The sequence below is a fragment of the Cryptomeria japonica genome, chromosome 9, assembly GCF_030272615.1.
Source record: "Cryptomeria japonica chromosome 9, Sugi_1.0, whole genome shotgun sequence".
In the NCBI taxonomy this organism is placed as follows: Eukaryota; Viridiplantae; Streptophyta; class Pinopsida; order Cupressales; family Cupressaceae; genus Cryptomeria; species Cryptomeria japonica.
Window position 1 is genome coordinate 279,047,214 of NC_081413.1, and position 26,002 is coordinate 279,073,215.

A 26,002-nucleotide genomic window follows, 5' to 3' on the forward strand; every position below is an offset into this window, starting at 1 on the left:
CTTTTTTCCAATCTCCCTCTCTCTCCCTCTCCCTCCCCCTCTCCTTTTCCCAATATCGCTCTCTCCCTCTCCCTCTCTCCCTCCCCCTCTCCTTCTCTCCCTCTCCCCCTCTCCTTTTCCCAATCTCCCTCTCTCTCCCTCTCCCCCTCTCCTTTCCCCAATCTCCCTCTCTCCCTCTCTCCCTCCCCATCTCCTTCTCTCCCTCTCTCCCTCTCCTTTTCCCAATCTCTCTCTCTCTCTCTCTCTCTCTCTCTCTCTCTCTCTCTCTCTCTCTCTCTCTCCCTCTCCCTTCCTCTCTCCCTACCCCCCTCTCTCCTTTTTCCTCCCTCTCCCTCCCTCTGTTCATCTCCCCCTCTCCTTTTCCCAATCTCGCTTTTTCTCCCTCTCCCCCCTCTCCCCCTCTCCTTTCCCCAATCTCCCTCTCTCTCCCTCTCTCTCCCTCTCCCTCTCCCCCTCTCCTTTTCCCAATCTTACTCTCTCCCTCCCTCTCTCTCCCTCTCCCCCCTCTCCTTTCCCCCAATCTCCCTCTCTCCCTCCCCCTCTCCTTCTCTCCCTCTCCCCCTCTCCCCCCTCTCCTTTCCCCAATCTCTCCTTTTCCCAATCTCCCTCTCTCTCCCCCTCCCTCCCCCCTCTCCTTTTCCTAATTTCGCTCTCTCCCTCTCCCTCTCTCCCTCCCCCTCTCCTTCTCTCCCTCTCTCCCTCTCCCCCTCTCCTTTTCCCAATCTCCCTCTCTCTTCCTCTCCCCCTCTCCTTTCCCCAATCTCCCTCTCTCCCTCACCCCTCTCCTTCTCTCCCTCTCTCCCTCTCTCCTTTTCCCAATCTCCCTCTCTCTCCCTCTCCCCCTCCCTTCCTCTCTCCCTATCCCCCTCTCCTTTTCCCTCCCTCTCCCTCCCTCTCTTCATCTCCCCCTCTCCTTTTCCCGATCTCCCTTTCTCTCCCTCTCCCCCTCTCCTTTCCCCAATCTCCCTCTTCTCTCCCTCTCCCTCTCCCTCCCCCCCTCTCCTTTTCCCAATCTCTCTCTCTCTCTCCCTCTCCCCCTCTCCTTTCCCCAATCTCTCCTTTTCCCAATCTCCCTCTCCCTCCTCCTCTCCTTTTCCCAATCTCGCTCTCCTCCCTCTCCCTCTCTCCCTCCCCCTCTCCTTATCTCCCTCTCTCCCTCTCCCCCTCTCCTTTTCCCAAGCTCCCTCTCTCTCCCTCTCCCCCTCTACTTTCCCCAATCTCCCTCTCTCCCTCCCCCTCTCCTTCTCTCCCTCTCTCCCTCTCCTTTTCCCAATCTCCCTCTCCCTCCCTCTCCCTCTCCCTTCCTCTCTCCCTATCCCCCTCTCCTTTTCCCTCCCTCTCCCTCCCTCTCTTCATCTCCCCCTCTCCTTTTCCCAATCTCTCTTTCTCTCCCTTTCCCCCTCTCCTTTCCCCAATCTCCTTCTCTCCCTCTCTCTCCCTCTCCCCCTCTCCTTTTCCCGATCTCCCTCTCTCCCTCCCCCTCTCCTTCTCTCCCTCTCTCCCTCTCTCCCTCTCCCCCTCTCCTTTCTCCAATCTCCCTCTCTCCCTCCCCCTCTACTTCTCTCCCTCTCTCCCTCTCCCCCTCTCCTTTTCCCAATCTCGCTCTCTCCCTCTCCCTCTCTCCCTCCCCCTCTCCTTTTCCCAATCTCCCTCTCTCCCTCTCCCCCTCTCCCTCTCCCCCTCTCCTTTCCCCAATCTCTCCTTTTCCCAATCTCCCTCTCTCTCCCTCTCCCCCTCTCCTTTCCCCAATCTCCCTCTCTCCCTCCCCCTCTCCTTTCCCCAATCTCCCTCTCTCCCTCCCCCTCTCCTTCTCTCCCTCTCTCTCCCTCTCCCCCTCTCCTGTCCCTAATCTCCCTCTCTCCCTCCCCCTCTCCTTCTCTCCCTCTCTCTCCCTCTCCCCCTCTCCTTTCCCCAATCTCCCTCTCCCCCTCCCCCTCTTATTCTCTCCCTCTCTCCCTCTCCCCCTCTCCTTTCCCCAATCTCCCTCTCTCCCTCCCCCCTCTCCTTCTCTCCCTCTCTCCCTCTCCCTCTCCCCCTCTCCTTTTCCCAATCTCCCTCTCTCCCTCTCCCTCTCTCCCTCTCTCCCTCTCCCCCTCTCCTTTCCCCAATCTCACTCTCTCTCCCTCTCCCCCTCTCCTTTCCCCAATCTCCCTCTCTCCCTCCCCCTCTCCTTCTCTCCCTCTCCCCCTCTCCTTTCCCTAATCTCCCTCTCTCCCTCCCCCTCTCCTTCTCTCCCTATCTCCCTCTCTCTCTCTCCCCCTCTCCTTTTCCCAATCTTGCTCTCTCCCTCTCCCTCTCTCCCTCTCCCCCTCTCCTTTCCCCAATCTCCCTCTCTCCCTCCCCCTCTCCTTCTCTCCCTCTCTCCCTCTCCCCCTCTTCTTTTCCCAATCTCGCTCTCTCCCTCTCCCTCTCCCCCCTCTCCTTTCCCCAATCTCCCTCTCTCTCCCTCTCCCCCTCTCATCTCCCCAATCTCCCTCTCTCCCTCTCCTTTCCCCATTCTCCCTCTCCCCCTCCCCCTCTCCCTCTCTCCCTCTCTCCCTCTCTCCCTCTCCTTTTCCCAATCTCGCTCTCTCCCTCTCTCTCTCCCCCTCCCCCTCTCCTTTTCCCAATCTCACTCTCTCCCTCTCCCTCTCTCCCTCTCTCCTCTATAGTGGAAGCATGGCATCTACTCCCGCAACATGTACACGAATGAGATGTCCCACCATCCTCGTCTGCGTTAGTGTCTACACCAGAACATACACCCTGGCAGGTGGGGCACATATGCTGAATGGGCTGGCTCGTGCCAAATGATACATGAGGTGTTGTTGATGAAGGAGGTGTTGCTGAGGAAGGAAGTGTTGCTGATGAAGGAGATGTCGCTAATGAAGGAGGTGCTGGTACATCCTCTGCTCCAACCAGCTGTGTGCCATGCTGAACAATGACATCAGTCAATGATGCAACTGCCTGAAGAGTCTGTAATTCCATAGACTCCTTCAAGGATATAGGGACAGTGACATGAACCATGGGTTTAGGATTTTTACGCCTCCTATGTTGTGGATCTACCACCCTATGGGCCCTAGGTCTATCCTGCACAGAGCCTCTCCCTCTACCCTGAAATTGTCAGATGTCAAAGTAATTCGACTTCTTGCCGAGGATAAACTCATAATACAACTTTCTCAAAAAATATAGAGGCACCTCCCAATTATTACAAGGTGGTTGGTCAAAGACCATATACCACCTATCCCAAAAAGCATCTTTCAACCTAGCATGAACACACCAATGTATAGGAAACCGAGTCGTAATTAGTTCTAGGTTGTTAGTGGTAACAGGATCGGTGAAAAGAGCACATATGTCAGTTTTAACTATGCCCTTTTTCTTCACTTGATCATATGACAACCCATCCGCATAAAATGCTCGACATCTATCCCTCCATGAACCCCATTTCGTAACCTCCCTAGATACCTCATTTGCACTATTAGCCATTGTTTCTAGTGTTCTGGCAAGGGTTGAGTGGTGCTCAAGCCTAGAGGTCCTCAACCTATTCACCAATATAGAAATTTGGGCACTATTTTGTGTAAGGCGATTGATGAGATCCTCTTGTTTGGCATCTACATGATCTAATGGAGGAAGTGGAGGGTTTCGGGGTGGTGGTGGTTGTTGAGGAGCAACATTTTCAGGATTTTGAGGGTTTTCTTGTTGCTCTTGTGCAATGTTAACAGGGTTTTCTTGTGTTGCTTGTGCAGGAGGAGGTCTTTGTTGTCTATTTCATTTTTGGGGATTGCTTGAAGAATTTGACATCAAATTCATAAAAACAAAACTTAAATCAATTAAAAAACTCTAATTTAATTAAAATGCAAAGAAAAATAATCAAACAAATCAAATCTTACCTATTCGACGGGGTGCCATTGTTGAAAATTGCTTTCGATGATGGGAAAATAAAAAATAGTTGCAAACTCGTGCGACTTCGATGCTTTTTTTGGCTTCTCCTTGCTATTGTTCCATGGGTTTTGGCGTTGAAAATGGCCAAAACCCATGGCCTAAACAAAAGAAATATGTTTCTCAAAATCGGTAGAAACTTTAAATTTTTTTATTTAAAAAAAATGTTCTTTTTGTTTTTTTAATTGTTTTTTCTCTAGGCTTGGTGTTACCAAGCCTAGCACGTTTTTGAAATTTTAGAACTTGCATGAGTTATGATTTTTTTTTTTTTTGGCATGTGGCCACTTTTCTGTTCACCATCTTGGTGCACTTACCCAAGTATGCTACTTAGAATTAGGAATTCAATATATAAGGTCTTTAATATTTTGCCTCAATCTACAATGTGCATTTTGAACTACAATTGATCTAATGTATGATGAATACTTGTAGTGACAATTGTGCCATCTAGTTGTAGGAGACTTGAAACAAAATTGGTAAAATATAGTAAATGTAAGTAAATTCCTTACATTCAAGTGATGTCTGCATATATAAATAATAGGTATATTAGAAACACATACTTATTTAAAAGTGGATACTCATGCTATTTTTAGAATGGATACTCACTTTAAAACATGCAGTATTTGTATTTGAAACATGTGTACACATTCCATTTGGAATGGATACCCATTTTAAAGTGGCATTTCAAAAAAATGAAATTCATACAGCCCAAATTTTTGGTTTGGATTTAGTCTCCATAATAAAGAGACGAAAACTTTACCCTTAGCCTTGGATTTGTAAGTAAAAGGGCATTTTAAAAACAAGAGAAAAACTGGCTTTAATAAAAAAGATATTTACATTTGTTCATATGATAATCTTCACTTCTGACCTTGGCCCGAAGTCGAGTCTAACTAGAAAGCTCCCTGATACTTTTCATGACAAAATGGCTAGCCAATTAACAAGTGACATTACTAACCCAAAAAACATAGGTTCAACTAGAAAGCTACCTGATACATTTCATGACAAAATGGCTAGCCTATTAACATGTGACATTACTGACCCATAAAACATCTTCGAAAGTGAAAATATAATATGAGTTAAAAGTGCAACCATTAACTGTATGTATTATATTAATATATTATATTATATAGTATATAGTATATCATTTATTATAACATTATATATTATTATATTAATAAAATATAATATATTGTTATATTATATTTTAGTATTAATTTTATTCTTAGCTTAATTATACATTAAACATATTTAAGTAAGAAAATATATTTTATATATTAATATTATAATAATAATATTATTATTACATGTTATTATTATTATTATTATTATATTATATAATATTAAAATATTATTATCATATTATACTATGTTGTTATTATACTATAATTTTATTTTAATAATAAAATAGCTTCTCATTCTCAATTTGCAAATTAAAAAAATAAAATCAATTTAATTCATAACCATGATATAATATATCAACTCAATTGTCCAAGGGGTTGAGCTTAATTGGTTAAAACATTGGGACCCAAGTTCAATTCCCAATAGGGACATCTAAGCCAATTACTGATTAAAAAAATTAAAATATATCAACTCAATCAACATAATATTTTAATTATTTTTAATATATATTTTTTAATTATCAAATTAAATTATTTTATTTTGTTTTATTCAACATAATACACCATTTTCCCAAAATAATTAGAAGAATTCTTTTATTTAGGTCATATTATGCTGACCATTTATGTTTTGTGTGAAAACATAAGACTTTAAAAGTGATTTTAAATAATGTGTTTTTTATTTTATTTTATTTAAAATGATAATTATTTCAAAAATATTATTCTTCATTTATATTCTTTTATCAAATTACATTATAAACAATTTTAAAAATAATCTTTTTAATAAAAAATATCATTTATATTTTTATTTATCAAATTACATTATAAGTAATTTTAAAAATAATCCTTTAAAAAAAGAACAAAAGAAGGAAGAAAAATACAATTAACATAATTCCTTCATAATGATATTTGTTGACGTGTTTCACATAGATTTTTTTTATAGATAGATATACTAGTAGTAAAAGAATTGTTTTTATAGATAGATATACTAGTAAAAGAAATGATAAGGGGAAAATATTTATTTATTGTAACTAATATTAGCCAATCATTTACAAGTAAAATAATTTTTGTAAATTATAAAGTTAAAAAACATTAAAACATAATTTAAACATAACAAATGAATTTTGTGAATATATAAGATTTTGATTATTATTAATAATTTATGTTATTAAAATAATATATTGTTTTTATTTTATTTTTTAAGTTGTAAAAATAAACTTTTGAATAATTGATTTGTTTGGAAAAAAAATTAAAAATAAACTGAAATAACTTTATTTTTTTTAATAAATTAATAAATCAAAAAATATCATTAAATTTCGTATTCCAAAAAACCTAAGATTATGCAAAACAATATTAGCCAATTGTTTGCAACAAAAATATTTTTTGTAAATTATAATGTTAACAAATGTGCATCTATATTGTAAAATAAATTAAAAAAATTTAAAGAAAGAAAAATAATTCTTTTTCATTGGTCTAAATAATTTTTTTTAATAACCATATAAACACAACAAATGAATTTTCATTACAATAGTATTGACTAACGACAAAAAAATAATAGATTATAGTAGTGGGAGTGAATTAAAAAAATCTCTTAATATATTTTTGATAACTATTTATAGAACAAATTATTATAAATAACTAACAAACTAAATTATTAATTTATAAATAAGATTTTTGAAAGCAAAGTTAAAACAAGACATTAAAACCATACCAATAAAAAAAAAATTCATAAATATTTTGAATAACTACATTTTACATGGTTTTATTTAATTTGAAGTTATCTAAATATTAATAATGGATGCACAAATACTATATAGTTAACTATTTTTTTTTTCTTGCATCGTTTAATCAAAACTAGAAGCATTAATATAAAGATGATAATATAAAAATAATAATTAGTCTTAATGATTTGCTGAACAGTTTAATAAAAATATAATAATATCTTAATAATAATGATTTAATATTTATTATAATATAATAATATAAAATTATTTTTTAAGTACAAATATGATATACCAGTAAAATAGGTATACTAGTAAAATATCTATACTAATATCTCACAGATTTTTCAATTATAATTAAATATTAAATTTAATGACATAAAGCTTTCTTTAAAAAAAACATAGGAAAAGGTCGGCCAAAAAAATTAAAAATAAAGTGGTTGATTGAACTGGTAGAGACAGGCAAATGAAGAGGCGAAAGACATGAAATGATAATTTTAACAAAATCTAAGAATGCGGGGCAATGCAATGATGTGTGAATGTTGAGGTAGGAGAACAATCTTGTCAATCGCTCATTACATTTATAAAAACGGAAGATGTATGTTTGTTATCTTCTTCTACTTATGATGAATCATGTTTATCTTCATCCTCATTCATGCAGGCGGTGATAGTGGACAACCACCACCTTTCTCTTTCACTAAAACAGAATACCACTTACAGTCGTTCAAATCTCATTCTAACAATCGCCATTCGAAATTATGCATGATTTCATACAGCAACATGGCCACCCAATACATTCTTCTTAGCAGCGGGCCATTACCAGAAAGAGGTGACGATTTTTTTCAGCTCTTTGAATACACACATTTCAGCTAATTTCTGCTTTACAATTTGAAAAACTTGTGAAAGATAGTGTTTATTTAGTTTTTGTTCAATTTATTGTTTTGGGTATCAGGAGGTATTGCAATCAGATCTCTGGTATACCATTTTTTTGTTTGGAAATTGACTTTTAAAAACATGGTTATGTTTTTCTGGGAGCTAGATTTAGACTTTCGGTGGGCTCGATTCTGATTATTGTTGCTGTCAATTATGTGCATCTAGATCCTAGAATAGCTTTGGCTGAACTAGGAAACTTTAATTTTATGCAATTTTGTTCATGGAATTGCGCGTTTGCTTGTGTTGCAATGTAAAAGCTGGTATAGAATGGTTGCCCTCAATTTTTTGAGTAGTTGTTTGTTGAGATTATAACGTTTATTAAGAGGCACAGGAATGGCACCTTGCAACAATGTTGAATTGCACTTTCGGTTTTTGAATTTGAGTTGGTGAGGCTCACGGCTCAAACATTGATCCACAGTTATTTAGATAGCCAAGTTGTCGGTTTATATCAGACTGTAAACTTACCCATCAGATCACCATAATTCCAAGGACACAATAATTCATCGATATTGGATGGCAATTGTCCCTATAAAACACAAAACTCAATTCAATTTTGCAACCTGACATAATAAATGACTTTACAGTTGTGACAATGCTTTCTTAATTTCACTTGATGAGTTATGTCTAATCTGCCTGTGTAATGTGAAAAACAACTGTTTTCATATCAAAAGAGGCCATATTTCAAGTTTTTATTCTGCTTAAAAGATAGCCTAATGATTAGAGTCTACATGGTAGTTTGAAGTTTGAAGTTCAAAGATCTTTCCACTTGCTCCCTGTTTGGCATGGAAGTCGATTTGTTGGAAATAGTTTTTCTCAAGAATATGCTAGGCATCCATTTCCTTTTCCTCTAGCAAAAAAGCTTTCAAAACAGCCTTAAACCTTGAGATTTCCTGTAAAAGGTGTTCAAGCGTTCGATGTGGCTTCATGTTATTGCAAAAGAGCTACCGAAGAGCAATGGTTATTGTGGAAAGAAAGATAACTTAGCTCATTAGATTCAAGAAAGTTTGGCTTGTTGTCCAAGTAAGTTTTCTCTGCAAATACAAACCCTGGGCTTATTGAGGTACTTAAAAGTTTCTTACTCCACGTGGATATAATGAGATAATAAGCTCAAATTGTAGTTCCTGGAGGCATTCTAGCTCAAGCAAGAAAAAAAACGTTGTATGACCCTGTTTTTGTAAGGCTTGTTTTGTTGTTGTATGTAGCTAGGTCGGAGCCCTTCAAGGGCCAACCTAGCACATCTTGCACCTAGCACGTTTGGTTTAGCCCTGCCCTATCTTGCTTATGTAACATGTAGGGCTATTTCAGTTTGGCGCCTATCTTATGTTTTGCATTGTAATGAAATTACCTAGCCGACCTAAGGCAAATTGAAGGCTAGAACCTCATATATATGTAATACCAACCTCATTGTAATAACACACATATTCAGCGATTACATCTTATTCGGTATCCTTCAGCAAACTATCTCTGTGATCAGTGAACCTTGTTAGAAGCACAGCGAACCTTGTTGGAAGCACGGCAAACTTAATTAGAAGCACATATCATTTAAAGAACAGCAATCGGCGAACCTTGTTGGAAGCACAACAATCACCTTTGGAGGGTCAGCGAATATCATTTAAAGGACAGCAAACCATTCGAAGGGCAGCGAACCTCCCTGCAACTGTTCTTTCTGACAGCAGTCTTCACTTGAAGGTCAGTGAATTATCATTGAAGGCTGTGGACATCATCAGCAAACTCTGCAGATAAGTTCACTATTATAGTGTGCCCTAGGTTGAAGATATTACTGTGCTTAGTTTGCTGATAGCTTCAAGTGTTGAAGCTCATTGTAAAGATACAGTTGGTTATTGCCTAATAAAGATCTGAGATTTGTTGGTGGGTTCATTTACCTCCAAGAGGGAGGTTTTCCTAGGGTATATTGGTGTTTATTGTGCACATTGTCTTGTTTTCTGTTATTGCTATCTAATTGCTAGAGTTTGATCCTAAAATTAACATGGTATCAGAACCTAGGTTGATTCAGTTCTGATCAGACTTTGTGATAGCAACGCTCCTTCTTCACATTCTTCACACCATTTCCAGCATTGAAGATGGTGATCGGTTTAAAGGTCGAAGATAGACTTGACGGAGCCTTGAACTTCACCTCATGGAAGGTTAGAGTCCTTATTGCACTTGAAGAGAATGATCTACTTCAGTTTGTAGAAGGAAAAGATCAGCCTAAACCTGAAGATCAAGAAGAGAAACTCCAATTAAAAGAAGAATGATGTCAAAGCAAAGAAGATCCTGATTGACTCCATGAAGGATCACCTTGTGCCTATCATTTCCAAGATGCCTTCAGCCAGAGATATGTTCAAGACATTAGAAGGGATGTATGAGATCAACAACACAAGGAGAGCACTTGCATTGAGGCAGCAACTTCATCAAGTCAAGATGGCAAAGGGAGAATCAGTCATATCTTTCTTCATGAAGATTGCAGAATTGAGAGATTAGCTTAGTGCCATTGGAGATGAAGTCGTGGACAAGGATCTTGTCATGCTAGCATTGAATGGCCTTCCTCACTCTTGGGAGCCATTCATCCAAAGCATAAGTAGGAGATCCAAATTTCCCAAATTTGATCGCCTTCATGCTGATTGCATTCAAGAAGAGTCAAGGTTGATTTCAAGAGGAATTGAGCATAATCATTATGATGTGGAAAATCAAGTTCTTGCTACACATACTTCTATGGAAAGAGGCAAAAGAAGAAAGAGGAATAGAGAGAGAGGTCCAGATCCTGTTCCAAAAAAGGACTTATCTCACATTCAATGTTTTAGATGTGACAAGTATGGCCACATTGCTCGAGAGTGCAAATCTAGATCTACTCTAGCTTCTTCCGCGGAAGTTGACATAGGGACACCTCAAGAGGGGCCAAGGTCAAATGTCAACTCAGAAGGGTTCTTATTCTAAAAGGAGGAAATGTCATTTTTCAGCTTCAGGGGAGCTTGACATTTCAGCTTCAAAGTGAGCTTGACATTTCAGCTTCAAAGGGAGCCTGACTTTCCAGCTTCAGAGGGAGCCACGTCATCATGAAGATTTGGTTAATGAGTTCTTCTCTGTGAGGGAGAAGTTCGAGGTGCAATCCCTTGTTAATGAGTTCTTCTTTGTGAGGGAGAAGTTCAAAGTGCAATCCCTTGTTAATGCATTCTTCTTTGCGAGAGAAGTTTGAGGTGAAAGCCCTTGTTCCACCCTCTGCGAGTAGGCATGGTGGTAATGCACTCTTCTCTAGGAGAAGTTTGAGGTGAAAGCCCTCTTCCACCCTTTGCAAGTAGGCATGGTGGATGTCATGGAAGAAATTCCATGATGTACTTGTGTTTTTTACCCTCTGCGAGTAGGTATGGTGGACCCACCCTCTGCGAGCAGGCATGGTGGATGTTATGATTCAACACTTGTGCTTGTTCACCCTCTGGAAGTAGCTATGGTGAACATCATCCATGGGAGTAGCCATGGTGGTTGTATTCATTTGTATTCTTCATGGGAGCAGCCATGTATCTCAGATCTGTGAAGGTCTCCTCCCTAGCTAAGAGGGAGTGTTGTTGTATGTAGCTAGGTCGGAGCCCTTCAAGGGCCGACCTAGCACACCTTGCACCTAGCACATTTGGTTTAGCCCTGCCCTATCTTGCTTATGTAACGTGTAGGGCTATTTCAGTTTGGCGCCTATCTTATGTTTTGCATTGTAATTAAATTACCTAGCCGAACTAAGGCAAATTGAAGGCTAGAACCTCATATGTATTTAATACCAACCTCATTGTAATACACATATTCAGCTATTACATCTTATTCATTAACCTTCGGCAAACTATCTCTGTGATCAGCGAACCTTGTTAGAAGCACAACGAACCTTGTTGGAAGCACAACGAACTTAATTAGAAGCATAGCGTTCACCTTTGGAGGATCAGCGAATATCATTTAAAGGACAGCGAACCATTCGAAGGGCAGTGAACCTCCCTGCAACTGTTCTTTCTGACAACAGTCTTCACTTGAAGGTCAGCAAACTATCATTGAAGGCTGTGGACATCATTAGCAAACTCTGCAGATAAGTTCACTATTTTAGTGTGCCCTAGGTTGAAGATATTACTGTGCTTAGTTTGCTGATAGCTTCAAGTGTTGAAGCTCATTGTAAAGATACAGTTGGTTATTGCCTAATAAAGATTTGAGATTTGTTGGTGGGTTTTTTTACCTCCAAGAGGGAGGTTTTCCCAGGGTATATTGGTGTTTATTGTGCACATTGTCTTGTTTTCTGTTATTGCTATCTAATTGCTATAGTCTGATCCAAAAATTAGCATGTTTTGGGGCCAAGAAGGTAGTAACTCAATAATACGTAGTGTGTGCCTAGCACAATTGGTGATATGACTAATCTCATCAATTATGTTCTTTAGTCTATTCTGGTAATCAAGTTGTTATTATGAAATGTAATGAAAAAGTTAAATAAAAGGTGAAAGCAGTCCCTGAATTTTGTTTTGCCAAATTTTTGAAAGATGAAGAAAAAAGTTTGCAAACAAATATAAAAGATAAAAACTATTTTTTCAATCACAGCCAAGCCAGATGCTAATTTGTTCTAGGAAATCCCTTGTGGAATCCCATAAGGGAATTTTTCCCATTTACCTTATTTATTAAAATCAAATACAGTATTAGTGATCCTATCTCATAATCAAGCTAGGGAGTAAATCAGACTTAGCCAATGCACCTATACATGACAGGAAAATATTAAAAAAATGTTTTTAGTGCAAAACATTTAACATTTACATTTTAGCTATGAGTTTCAGCTTCTAGGGCAGGTATCTGTTATTTGTTTCTACGTTATGTATCTAACACAATTCTAAAATGCAATAATGAATATGTGCCATAACTTGGACAAAACTAGTTGGTTGAGTGAGCTTCTTGTGAAAGTAACTCTAAATAAGATCCATATACAAAAAATATATATGCATAGCAGCTGGCTTTTTGAAGGTGAAATTGCATCTCATTTAGAATGATGCATACCACTTGTTTGACATGAAAGTGCATAATTAGTCAATCTATCAATTGCAACATAAATACAATCTCTACCTTGCACCTTGGGAAGACCTGTAATGAAGTCCATAAAGAAGCTATCTCATTTTTGCTCAAGAATCAGTAGTAATTGAAAATTGAAATAGACCTGTCGGCAAAGTTCGTTCTCCCTTGTTTTGTTGGCAAGTCGTGCATTCTCTGATATGTTTAAGAACATCTTCCTTTAATCCCTTCCATGTGAACCTCTCACGTATCTGCTTGTAAGTCTTATAATACCCTTGATGTCTTGCTAATGGAGTATCATGAAAGGCCTTCAAATTTTTTTCCTTGATCTTAGACTCAAGCACCAAAAAGAGCATTTGTATAGAGGATTAGTCCCTCCATCACAACATGTATGTCATCTTTAACAACCTCATCAAGGATATCAATAGAAAATTTATTCTTAGAATACTCAACAATAATGGAAACTCTCTAATCAACATAGGGTAAGCCTCCTAGAAAGTGCAATAGCCACCACATTTTTCTTACCTTTCATGTAATCTATGTCAAATTCATAAGCTTGCAACTTGCTTACCTACTTTGCTAATGATCATTCAAATGTTTTTGGTTCAAAAATAATTTTAGATTACTATGATCAGTCTTCACCCCAAATCTTCCACAAAGCAAGTATTGTTTAAACCTTTTGCAATACATGCATAATTTCTTTTTTATATTCCAGATCGTTTACAAATATTTTGCTCATACAAGCATCAACTTGAGACCATTACATGACATTAATATTTGCTCATATCGAGCAACCACGGCCATGACACTAATACTAGCTTGGAATAGAATTTAATGGTAAATAATAATAATAAAATTAAAATTCAAAAGAATAAAAATATTAAAATATAAAAGAATATAATTAAGATTTAATTTAGTTAATGAATGTTCGAAGGAGATGGAATGAAAAGTTGTGACTCCCCCAAAAATGAAATATAGAAGGGAGAGGAGAGCATCATTTGAGGGTGGATAATTTGGGAATTAGAAGTGGAGATCTGATTGTGACTGGTTGTGTCCCTTTCAAAGGGCAGAGTTGCACTCTTCCAAAGGGTGCTAATGGTGAAAGGGTGTGTCTCTTGCCAAAGGGCATATATGATGAAGAGGTGTGACCTCTCCCTCACATTGAGAGATATAAAGGGAAAGAACCAAAAGCATCCAGGGACATCACCATGGATCAGATCAGATCAGAACTGTTATTAAGTTACTAGAAGCAACACCCTTGTTCTTGTTAGGACACAGAGGGGAAGGATATGGCATTACATTTTGAATAATATCGATCAGCAAGACGAATAATAATACAAGCAAGGTTACAATCATTCACACAACAGTCTGAATTCTATGATAATATATTAATTTATTGTGAAATGAGAATATGCATTAGCAGACACACGGGAGAAAAAATAAATATATATAGAGATCAAAATTGCTTTCTAAGACAAACACCAAACCGTAGATAATGTTAACGATAATTCGATTAATTTGTAATCTAACTGATACCTGGAATGCATGGTTTATTATCATGTGACAGCAAATTAATTAAGAGAATAATCGGTGGCTAATAGATGTGAAAGGGCAGCAATAAGTGGCTAATAGTATATAAGACAATTGTTCCAACTGGAAGAAAGGGCAGCAATAAGTCCAGCTTTCAAACATTTAGTGAAATTGATTTATAGTTGCAAACAACATACGGGCAGGTATGTGGCATCACTTATACCAGCAACCTAGCATCAACACCAATCATATTAGTTAAGTCTGTAGAAGCAGGGATTGAGGTACGTAGCAGCCTTATATGATAAGTTATATGATACATATCTATAAGTAAATATTCGTTACAATCGATTCCGAACTGGATATGTTTGTAAATACAGTAGCATTATTTATTTAGATTTATTCCATATGAGATGTATGCACTTGAAGAAGTGGTTCAATCTGTTTGCTGCATCTTGTGAGAAGAGGTTTGAGTAGTAGTGGGTACAACACATATTCCATCCTCCTTAGCAAGTACAATTGAGTGAATGTGGCCCTTTTGAATCTACTTTTGACTTTGTTGCTGATCTTATCATTCTCTAGAATTGATCATCTATATAGTGGCCAATTGGTAGTTGTGTGCTAGGGCAAGATAAATTGAATGCTTCCTCTAAGAATGTTGAGGCACACTTATTAGTGAATTGGAGAACTCATTGTATTCTAATAACATCTGGTCTATTTGTTTTTATTGTTCTTTTCATGTTGGTGTTTGAGTACGTGTATCCACCATGACCTTCAATTCGTCATCAATACTTGATCACAAGTAGGGCAATGTTTTGATTTGAGCAACCACGTGTTGACATTGTTTTGCAATGATTAGGGACATTGGCTTTGTTGAAGCCATTTCTAGTATTAAAATACTTCTTGCATAGTTTGATGATTCTTTTCAATATTTAGACTCATAAACACCATGACAATTGTACATGTAGGATTACCCCAACATAACATCACAAACATCTAGGGATGGAACATCACAAAAAACTTCATCTTTGAATATTTTGATGGAATATAACCAGAGTTACCGGGTTCGCCTGTTTTGGGGCCCAAACACGAATCGGGTCCGCGCGGGTCCGGGTCCGGGTCCGTGTTGGGTTCACCCTGGGCCTGGCCACGGTTCACCATTTTGACTGTGGATTCGTCATCTTGGCGAACCCATGATGAGTCCACAGTCAAAATGGCGAACCCTGGCCAGACCCGAGTGAACCCAGGTGCAAACCCAGGGGAACCCATGGGCTGGGCTAGTCAAGTCACCAAAAAGTGATTTTTTAATATTAAAAAACTATTTTTTTTGCCTTTTTGGGGCCAAAAACCCTAATCCGCCCTTGCTAATTGGCATTTGGCATTGATCAATGATGAAGTAGCATACTATTAAATGTATTTAGATTTGTAATTTTGTATAACTAGTAGAATCCAACAATAAAATTCAGTGAATTTAAAAAAAACCTTTAAATTCATTTTAATTTTCCCTAATATTCCTACAATGAGTGTTTACATTTTTTATTATTAAAAAATAGGTTTACTATTAGGGTTTTTTATTTTTTCCTTAACACCCACCAATATGAGAGGCAACCCGCCGGCCCACTGTGAGCAGCAAAGTAAAGAAACCCTTTGGCTTTGTCCTCACCACACAACCACCACCCCAAATCATCAAAACAAATGTGTTAAACCTTGTGTTCCAGCCATCATAACCAATGTCATTGGTCTTTCTCCCCCTTACCTTAATCTCTATTCCTCTTTGGTCATCAATAAATTCATATATTTCCTCTAGTTCTTTACATTTCAAATTATAAATAATTTTTAAATTTGGGTACTGTAATGTCCCCTTAATTTAACACTTAGAAAGTAGGGACACTTAATCAATTGCAAGAGACTTATTTCCTTCAAGTCTCAATTATCACCATGAATTACAATATATGATACCACTCATAAACTTATGTAATTGATATGATATAGATAATGATAATGTTATTTCAAGAACTATATATATATATATGACTAATATCAATATCACTGCTATCTCTGATCGGGCAATTAGATATATGCTACATGAATTGATCTTTATATCTGCAGTTAGTGCAATTCACAATGATAGATTATCTCTGCTATGTCCGATATGACTGAAACAATTATGCAAGATGATCTTGTTATACAATAAGATGTAGACTTCTTTGATCTATCAATGGAGGATATGCTATAATGTCTTCTAATTGGTTATAGCGATTTAATTGCTATTTCTGATACAATCTTTAAATTTATGCAATATATATGATGATAATATTGCCTGTAGCAATATGTTGCTGTTTCAGACATGGATATATATTCTTGCAACAAAGTACTGATGCTGTCTCTGATATGACCGATTAATCCTTGCAACAATGGTGCTGTCTCTTATCTTACTTTGTATGCATGCAACCGGTTAATGTGCCAAATGGCAGATGCTCAATTGAGCAGATCCAAGAATGCATAAATAAGAATTAAAAGGTTCCAATTTGATTGGTTGAGTGTGATTGATTTCCTTCTTATAGCTTTCAATTGGCAAAGATCACTGCAGAGATCACATCTCTTCATAAGAAATGGGACACCTCCTTTCCCATCGTCCTTTTTCATAATAATGCTGATTGGTTTACTTGATTAATCGATGGTTAGCATTTACTTGTCTTAGTATTTAATCAAATCGCTGCCACTTAATAAGAATCCTTTTCTTATCGTTTTGTGATGGTTAATTAGTTAAATGATATCACCATAATCGGACATGAATGATCTCTTAATATGTTGTTGTTATTGATGACTAATCATCTGATTAGTTATCTTTCTCCTTAAATCGATTTAACAATACCAATCACTGTCTCCCAATTAATATTGATCTTCATCATTAATTAATGCTAACTATATTGCTGATAGCTAACTTATGATTCTCATCGATCTAATCATCATCTTCTTTCTCAAATAGATGTTGCTTAAATCGCTGTCTTCTCAAGGATATTAACCAATGCTTTCTATAATTCGTCAATCACTTTCTTTCATAAACCTTAGCCAGACCAATTACTAATCAACGATCTGCAGTTGTCATCTTTGAATTGTTAAGCATAAATCTTCTCCTATGTATGATCAATCTGTCAGTATATCGATATGCATGTTGACTGAGATGCAACAATGTTTAACAGTTGCTTAATATGTTTTCTGTTTGGAAAAATGATTATTGCCTTGATGGTGTTGATGGAGACATCATTCATATTAGATTCTGACTCACCCTTATTTCTCTTAATGCTGCTAAAGGAAAATCGTCTTATTTATAAGACTTTAGGATTTTCCTGGTACTTTTATTACTACTTGCTATGTATAACTTACTATTAACTACTTCTAACTATTTGTAGGTGCTCAAGGTCTGCCACTCCTTGACCATATAATTATTTATTGCTATTGTATTATTAGTGAAAAGATGGGGACAACACAAGTACAAAATGCTTATCTTTAAACAAAATAAAAATTGTAGGCAATAAATTATTGTGCCCTACTGCTCTTCCATTTTGTTTTAAACTGTATAATGTTTTGTGTGAGTCTTGGCATCATTTAAGGGAAAAGGACAATAAAATAATGCATTAAGTACTTTTAAAGTGACAATATCAATATTTTTATATTTAGGTTAGATTTAAGTTTTTAAATTTATTTGAAATTTAATATATTAAAATAAGGTAAAAAATTTATATTGTTCAAATGTATCATAATTTTTCTTGGAATTTTATTTGTTGACGAACTTAATAGGAATATTATCTTTACTGAACTTGAATCTTGTGATTTAGTCAATGGATATACAAATAAACATGGGCCCATAATCATAGTACATCATTGTATTTTAACAAATAGGTGCATTTTCTCTTGTTGTCCTTCTCAAAAATTAGAATTTTTTGGACATAACATTTATGTTACTAGTCTACAACCCATATTTGGGTCCAATACATTCCCTGTTTGGATTTTGATCCAGGTCCTAATGGCTAAACTCTTAATATCATTCTTATTTTCTCTATATCTCCATGCTATTAAAATGCCTTTAATTAAAAAACAATAGGTTTTTCTCCTTTTTGTGTTTTTCTATGTTTTTTGAAAATCCTTTTTTTTTCTTTTTCAATTAAATCCTTCTTTAAAAAAAATATCTTAATCTTTTGGTTTGTTGATTTTTTCCCAAAATTGTTTTTGCTATTATCATTTGCAAGATCAGCCTCTTAACACTCTCGACACAGATTAAGTTCTAACTTCATTGTCCATGATGAAATCTAGGGCCTTCCCATTGACCCAAATTTATGAGTTGAATGGACATTCCTCGTTGTCTAGTGCAAGGTCCTTTGTAGAGGCAATTGTGGCATGTGGATTTGCTGATCTGCTCCACTGCTCTTTGAAGAGCACACGGAAAATACTGAGAAGGTGGGGGGGGGTGAATCAATATTTTAAATTTTTTGAAAACATCGAAGAGAGCTTAAAGTGCGTAATCATCATGACACAAACACAAATTTTCTCATGGAAAACCCTTTCGGGTAAAAAACCATGGCACAAAGTGCATTCATAAACAAATGGGCACCAACCCAAAATTACAATGGTGAGCACCAACTCACAGAAAGCACCAACTCTCAAAGAGAACCAACTCTTATTAGCTAAAGCGCCAACTTTAGGCTCCACTAACTTAAAAGCATAGATATGAAGAACATAATTTTACATCAAAATCTCTAAACTTGAATTATGTATATCCCTCAATAAACTTTTGAACATAAAACATACACTTTCCTTCTTTAAAAATAACTGCTCCACTCATAAAACTATTAATGTGCTTCTTTTCATTCATTATTCAGCAGAACATAGTCTTGACATCACAGGCATATTGTCATATAACCTTCATTTTCAAACCAGGCTGAAGAGAGGATTCGATTCAATCTAAGCTATCAATTGTCTAACTCGACACACTTATCTTTATCATACCACATTACTACAGTAAAAAGCACGTAACTCCTCCAAAAATGCATTCCACCATTCTTAAAAACAAGTTCATTTCAATCTGTGCATCTTATTGTTTTAGATATATCTACCACCACACTTCACTAGAAACTTTTCAACACCACATCCTTTCAAAAAAATAACTCTCTATAACAAAAAAACATCCAGTCCGCATTCAAAAGAAGAACCAAAAACATTTTGAAGCCAAAACAATGACATCTGAGAAAGACAATCCAGGACAGTGATATCAAGAAACCATAACGTCTCCTACAAATTTGCACCCTTGTCTGTCTCTTAAACAAACTTCTTTTTTTTTTTTTTTTTTTTCTGACAGCGTAAATCATCATTAAAAAAAATTGTATTTTTCATTGCCAACGCTTTTCGAATTATATCGGGGCACTTAATATAAAAACAAAAAACATCTTCAAACATTTTTCCAAAATATATATTATAATTCAATTGGTCTCCACAATGTAAAATCATCCAAACCAAGAACCCAATCACCTTGCATAGAAGAGTTCAGGAAAGACACGACACCAGTAACTTTTTTGAAAAATGTATAACCCAACACTCTGTCTTTCTCTTACATTTTTTAATAAAAGATAGTCATGTGTCAAACAACGAGCGACTGACACCACCATCTGTAGAATCACCTGCCAACACTTTTCATTACATCGTAAAAAATATATCGCACAAAATATGGGAATCAGTTTTTTCGTTTTTTAATATGATGTCTAAAGGCTATAGCATTACAACCAAACTCACACAACCACATATTTCCATTAAAAGGAGTCACACGCCTTTTTTCAGAACCGCACCAAAAAGAATATTTAATGCTTAGAAATGGCCTTGTGTTTTTTAAAAAACATACTCTTCAAAATCTAAGCATGTATATCTAGTCAAATAAATTTAATTCCCAACACTCCACTTAGATATGGAATAAAAAGACCATATTAAATACAAAATCTTTGACTAGCATTGAGTAAATTGCCCTTTGAAGATTCAACATCTCTGACATGGCACTAAGAAGACAAGCATCTAGATCAAGTTAGCCAACCGAACACCCAACGAGCTCAAATAGACACTCAGGAAGCTCAACCACACATCCAAGTAGCTCAATCAAGCATCCAAGCAACTAAACCAAACAGGCAAGCAACTCAACCAATCATCTAAGCAACTCAATCAGATAGGCAAGCAACTCAACCAAGTATGTGAGAACCTCAAGATCATAGTTCAACACTAAGACATCAATGACAAAATTTTCAACAAACTCCCCCTTTGTCATTGATGGCAACTCCATCTGCAAAAACCCAAAACCAAAACAATTCTCCTTCCACTGAGATACTACTCCCCCTTTGACATCAATGACTGATTTTAATTTGTAAAACAATGGGGCATAAAATAGAGCAATAAACACTCCCCCTAAGTAGGACAACTCTTCAATGATGGAGTGAAATCACTCCCAACTTCTGTCTCAAATGGTCAAAGGAATCTCTTGGCAAAGGCTTAGTGAACAAATTTGCAATTTTCTCTTTAGTTGAAACTTATTCCAACTTAACCTCCCGATTACTCACTTGTTCTGTTAAGAAATGATACTTTATAAGAATATGCTGAGTCCTAGAGTACATAACTGGATTCTTAGAAATATTAATGGCACTCGTGTTGTCACAAAAAATAGAAATAGGATGATTAAATTGTACCTGTATGTCCCTCAAAGTCTGCTTCATCCAAAGAACTTATGTGCAACATGACATTGCTGCAATATACTCTGCTTCAGTTGTAGATAAAGAAGTAGAAGCTTTTTTTTTACTCAACCGAGAAACAAGACAACCACCAAAGAGGAAAGCACCTCCACTTGTGCTCTTCCTATCATCACCTGAGCCACCCCAATCTACATCTGTATAAGTTGTGAGTGTGAAACATTACCTTTAGGATACCAAAGCCCATAATTCATAGTACACTTAGATACTTGAAAATTCTTTGAACAACATGAACATGAGTTTCTTTAGGAGTATCTTGAAATCTAGCAACATAGCCAACAATGTGCATTATGTCAGGTCTAGTAGCTGTAACATACAACAAAATTCCTATCATAGACTTGAAAAATGTTTGATTGGCATTTGAAGACTCATCATCTTTACTAAGTTTATATCCTGTGACCATAGGAGTGCGTACTGGATTACAATCTTCCATCTTAAACCTTTTAAGCATTTCTCTAATGTACTTGGCTTGAGCAATAAAAATACTTTTCTCAGATTGATGAATTTGTAAGCTAAGGAAGAAGGATAACTCACCCAACATGGACATTTCAAATTCTTTCTTCATATTGGTAGCAAACACTTTGCACATATCCTCACAATCACTTCCAAAAATTAAATGCACATAAACTACAACAATCAACATGTAATTACCTTCTTCTTTCACATACAAGTTGTTGTTTGCTATTCCTTTTTTGAATCCTTGCTGTTGTAGATAATGTTGATGCGGCTAAAGTTGCACTTCGGCTCTTTCCAGTTAACATAGAATAAAATGCTTGGTATCCTATCCTCTCTTGATTAAGGAAATCCCTAATGCTGTTATGAATGATCAAAGGGGACAACCTCAAGGTTCCAAATGTTAGGTCTTGACTGCAGGATAACTCGGTGGTTTGATGTGTTTTGCTGGTGAACACAAAGGGGCTTACGTTTACAACAAGCTGGTTTGCATCTGACGATGCTACGATTCTCAAGCTAGGGAAATGAATAACAAAAGAAAAGGGTTTAGGGATCCTAAGTACAATGGTAGAAATGGTTAATGCAACGGGTGGACAAACGTCCATAAACTAATTCTTGTTTTTCTAGAGACACCCTCACAACTTCGCAAGAACAGTGCAAGCTCCAAGGGAATGAAGGATTTTCAGATTGGAGGTACTCATTTAAGCACCCAATTCTATTGTAGCCTAAGACAAATACCTATAGTTGCACTAAGCACAATAGTAAGGTTCAGACTAACCATACACGATGACCTACAATCAGCAGGACCCCAATGGTATGAACCCGAAATCTCATCAAATATCCCCCACACTTCACCATTAAAACCACTGAACTCTACTTAACTAGTTGAAGGGAAACCATGCAAACAAAAGAAGACAAGAACAACAAACACCATACTTCAATATTCTTATATTGATTTCAATTGCCAGTACAACAATTTCTTATAGAAGTCCCTATTCTACTCTACTTCTAATCTGCAAACTACATCTAACTATTCTAATCTCTAACTCTTAAAAATCTAACTACCTAGAAATTCTAGAATCTAACCCTTTACAAAGAGAGAGGCACTGTCTTTTATAGATTTTACATTTCATACTAAGGGCTAGGATCGATTTCATCCATTGGCTGCAATTTGTCTTCTAGAAGCTTGACAACTTTAACCCATGCCTAGAAACCTCCCATAACTTCCGAGCTGCCACCTTCAACTACTTCCTTAGCTACCGGCCACTGTTCTACATCAATTTGGTCAATCAGGTAGCTGAGAAATAACTGACCTGTGTACCACCTTGTTTTAAATGCATTAAACAGCGCCCACGGGTAGTTATTTTACAATAATGTAATTCAGTTTTTATAAACTGATTTTTTGGAATTTCTTGTTGTGCATCCTTTGTGTGTTTTGCTGATGCCTTTCAGAGACTCATGACAACATCACTTTGGTCCCGACTTTATGGTGCTCTTTTCAATTCTCTATGATCACCATTTTGATCCTGCGCATTGCATCTTTCATCCTCTGGCCCTGGTGTTCTTCATTCCGAGCTTTAAGTTTTCTCTCATCTCTTTCTAGTGGCGTATATCTACAAAAGCAAGTTCGACCTGAATTAATTACCTCGAAAATTTAAGTAATTTTAATAAATATTAAATGTTGTTAGGTAACGGTGGGCTTCGCTTTGACAAATGATCACGCTTTACCCCTCTCATTACTTCATTCCTCTTAACATCCAGCCATTTTAAGGGAAAACTTAGGTGATTTGGAGCAAAAGTGACAAAAAGTTTGCTAATGCCTCGATGCCTATAATTCCCTTGAATTCCCCTTCATTCCTTTATTTTTCTTCACCTGCGGTCATTCTAAGGGGAAAAGTTCAGCATTTTCAAACAAAAGTGCCAAAAGTTCTTTAAAAACATCCCACCCTTCCTTTCTTTATATTCGTCATTTGGCCATCTGAAGGAGAAACTTCGGCGTTTTGGGCAAAAATGCCAACTTTATACCTCCACTTTCATTTAAAATTTAACTCACCAAGGGAAAAGTTAGGCGATTAAAAGCCAATTTGCAAAGTAGCCAATGCTTGTATTTTGAAAGACATTCGAACTCCATTATTTTGTGCTTAGATTTCTATTGACAAAATAGGGGACAAATTCAGCTTATGATGATAAAAAAATGGGAACGACTTCCTTTAAATGCAAAGCCCGAACTTTATCCTGGTCCCACCTTATTAGCATCACATGGGCAATTTGGGGGGCTTTTCTCGGCATTTTGAGGGTGATGTGAAAGATGGTTGAGGGGGGGGGGCGATAATAAAAGCTTAAAAAAAAATGAAGTTATGTATATCTTTTTCTTTTGATTGGGCACTATAAGTCATATCGGGCTTTTATAGAAAAATACCCTTAAGTTTTTATTTCACTTTCATCGATTTTCAATAACATTCAACTTGTTGATATTTTGCCAACGTTTTCATGGGTATTAGCCTGAGAAAGGGGGATTTTCCTGAGAAAGCCCGAGCTCTAGTTTTCTTGACTTTCATTGGCATTTCTTTTGGATAATTTTTGGCCTTGAAGGGCGAAATTGAGTGTGATGAATGGAGGGATTGAACTTAGCATTTTTCTTTGAGCTTTAGGTATTTTGACGGAGCTTTATTCAACATTTGCGGGGGTTTTTATCGGCAATCACAAGCACAAAAAATGGATGTGGTGAATCACCAAATCTTGAAACAATATCACACCCTATCCTTTGCATTTGGGACTGTGATTTGGTATTTTAAATGGTGCGATGGCAAAAGGTTTTGCCATTGTGTGGGCACCCCATTCCTCGGGTATTCCTTGACATCTAGAGCTTAAGGAGACAACATGGCATGTTTTGAGTCTCTATTGCTTGAACGCAAATTCAAGGTTTATTGGCTTAGGCAGTTCTATCTTTGAACACAAAACACTTTTGGATCCCTCTTTCTCTCACACGAGCAGACTAAACGAAAGCAACGGGGTCCCTGTCAAAGATGGGGCATTAAGTGCCACGCACAACAGATAATAGTCAAGCCTATCATACCAAGCATGTGGTGCTTGTTTAAGGCCATAAAGAGCCTTTTTCAGCTTGGAAACATAATTCTGATTTTACTGATAACATAAATCCATCAAGCTGTTCTACATAAACTTCTTCATTCAAATTAACATTCAGAAAGGCAGATTTGACATCCATTTGAAAAAAGTTAAAATCTTTAAAAGAAGCAAAGGCTAAGAACATTCTGATATCTTCTAAATGAGCAACAGAAGCGAAGGTTTCATCGAAATCAATACCTTCTACCTAAGCATAACCCTTGCACACAAGCCTTGCCTTGTTTCTCACAACTTGACCATCTCCATCCAATTTATTTCTATAGACCCATTTTGTGCCTATTACATTCTTGTCTTTGGGTCTAGGAACAAGTTCCCAAGTTCCACTTTTTTGAATTTGATCAAACTCCTCTTTCATGGCTGCCACCAAACGTTTGTCTTCAATTGCCTCTTCATAATTCTTAGGTTCAATCATGGACAGCAAAGAGATGTCTTCATCCTCATAATAATTTACATTTCTTATTGTATCTCTAGGTTTGTCCTCTTGCAAAATCGAATCAATAGGATGATTCTTTTAAACAAATTTGGAAGGAGTCTTCAAAGATGTTCTAATTGTGGTTTTGTTTTGATCATGAGAAGGTGTGTATCCAGTTGATATATCTGCTGTTCCAAACTGAATATCTTCTGCTTCACTATCAGGATGTGTATCATCTGCTTCATTTTGACCATTTTTAGTAGCATTTCCAACATTATTACTTGCTGTCCCAACTTGCATACCAGAAGAAGGTTGCTGATCAACACTTGCTCCAATCCTCCTCCAACCTAGTCTCTCTAATTTCTTTCCTTTCCTACTGCAAAACAAACAAATGGGCATCAAACACATATGAAATGCAGCTTATACAATCTCTTAATTTGACCTAATCTCTGATTTTATGTGATTTGCAGATCTGATAGGTGCAGGTTTAGGGGAGGTCGATCTTTTGCTTGAGCAAATTTGTTGTCCTTTTGATGAATTCACTCCTTCCTTTGTGAATTTGTTGTTGTTCTGATAGAATTCGCCCTTCTTGATTACTGGATCTGATTCTTTAGTGGCTGAACTCACACTTGTACTGATTGAATTCACTTTTGGAGAAGAAAATGTTTTGAAGTGATGTCCAAATGATTGTTTTGATGTCTAATCTGTCCTTAATAGTGGAATTCGCTGCAAATGGAGGGAAAATGACATACCTTAGGTGAAATTCGCTCTGATTTAGGTGCAAGGTACAGTCATGAGAAAAATTTGCTCCAAACATGGAGCAAGGTACACAATTCTAAAGAGATTCGCTCCAATTTAAGAGCAAGGGACATGTTTGGTGGAAAATTCGCCCAAAATATGACGTAAGGTACATGACCCTAGATAAGATTCGCTCCAAATATGATGCAAGGGACGGATCCAAGATAAATTCACTCCAGTCCAAGA

The 26,002-nt window shown here is 37.0% G+C and overlaps 1 protein-coding gene across 4 annotated transcripts in view; it reads left to right on the forward strand.

Moving 5' to 3' along the window:
- Positions 1-7,166: 7,166 nt before the first annotated feature.
- LOC131048616 (uncharacterized) overlaps positions 7,167-26,002 on the forward strand; it is a 57,103-nt gene continuing 38,267 nt past the window's right edge. For 2 of the 4 annotated variants that reach the window (XM_057982640.2, XM_059211167.1), the window contains exon 1: positions 7,321-7,577. The gene's annotated coding sequence lies outside the window, so the exon portion shown is untranslated. Of the gene's footprint in view, positions 7,296-7,319; positions 7,578-26,002 lie in introns of those variants that run through there. The other 2 variants (XR_009106478.2, XM_059211168.1) reach the window with 2 other exon arrangements.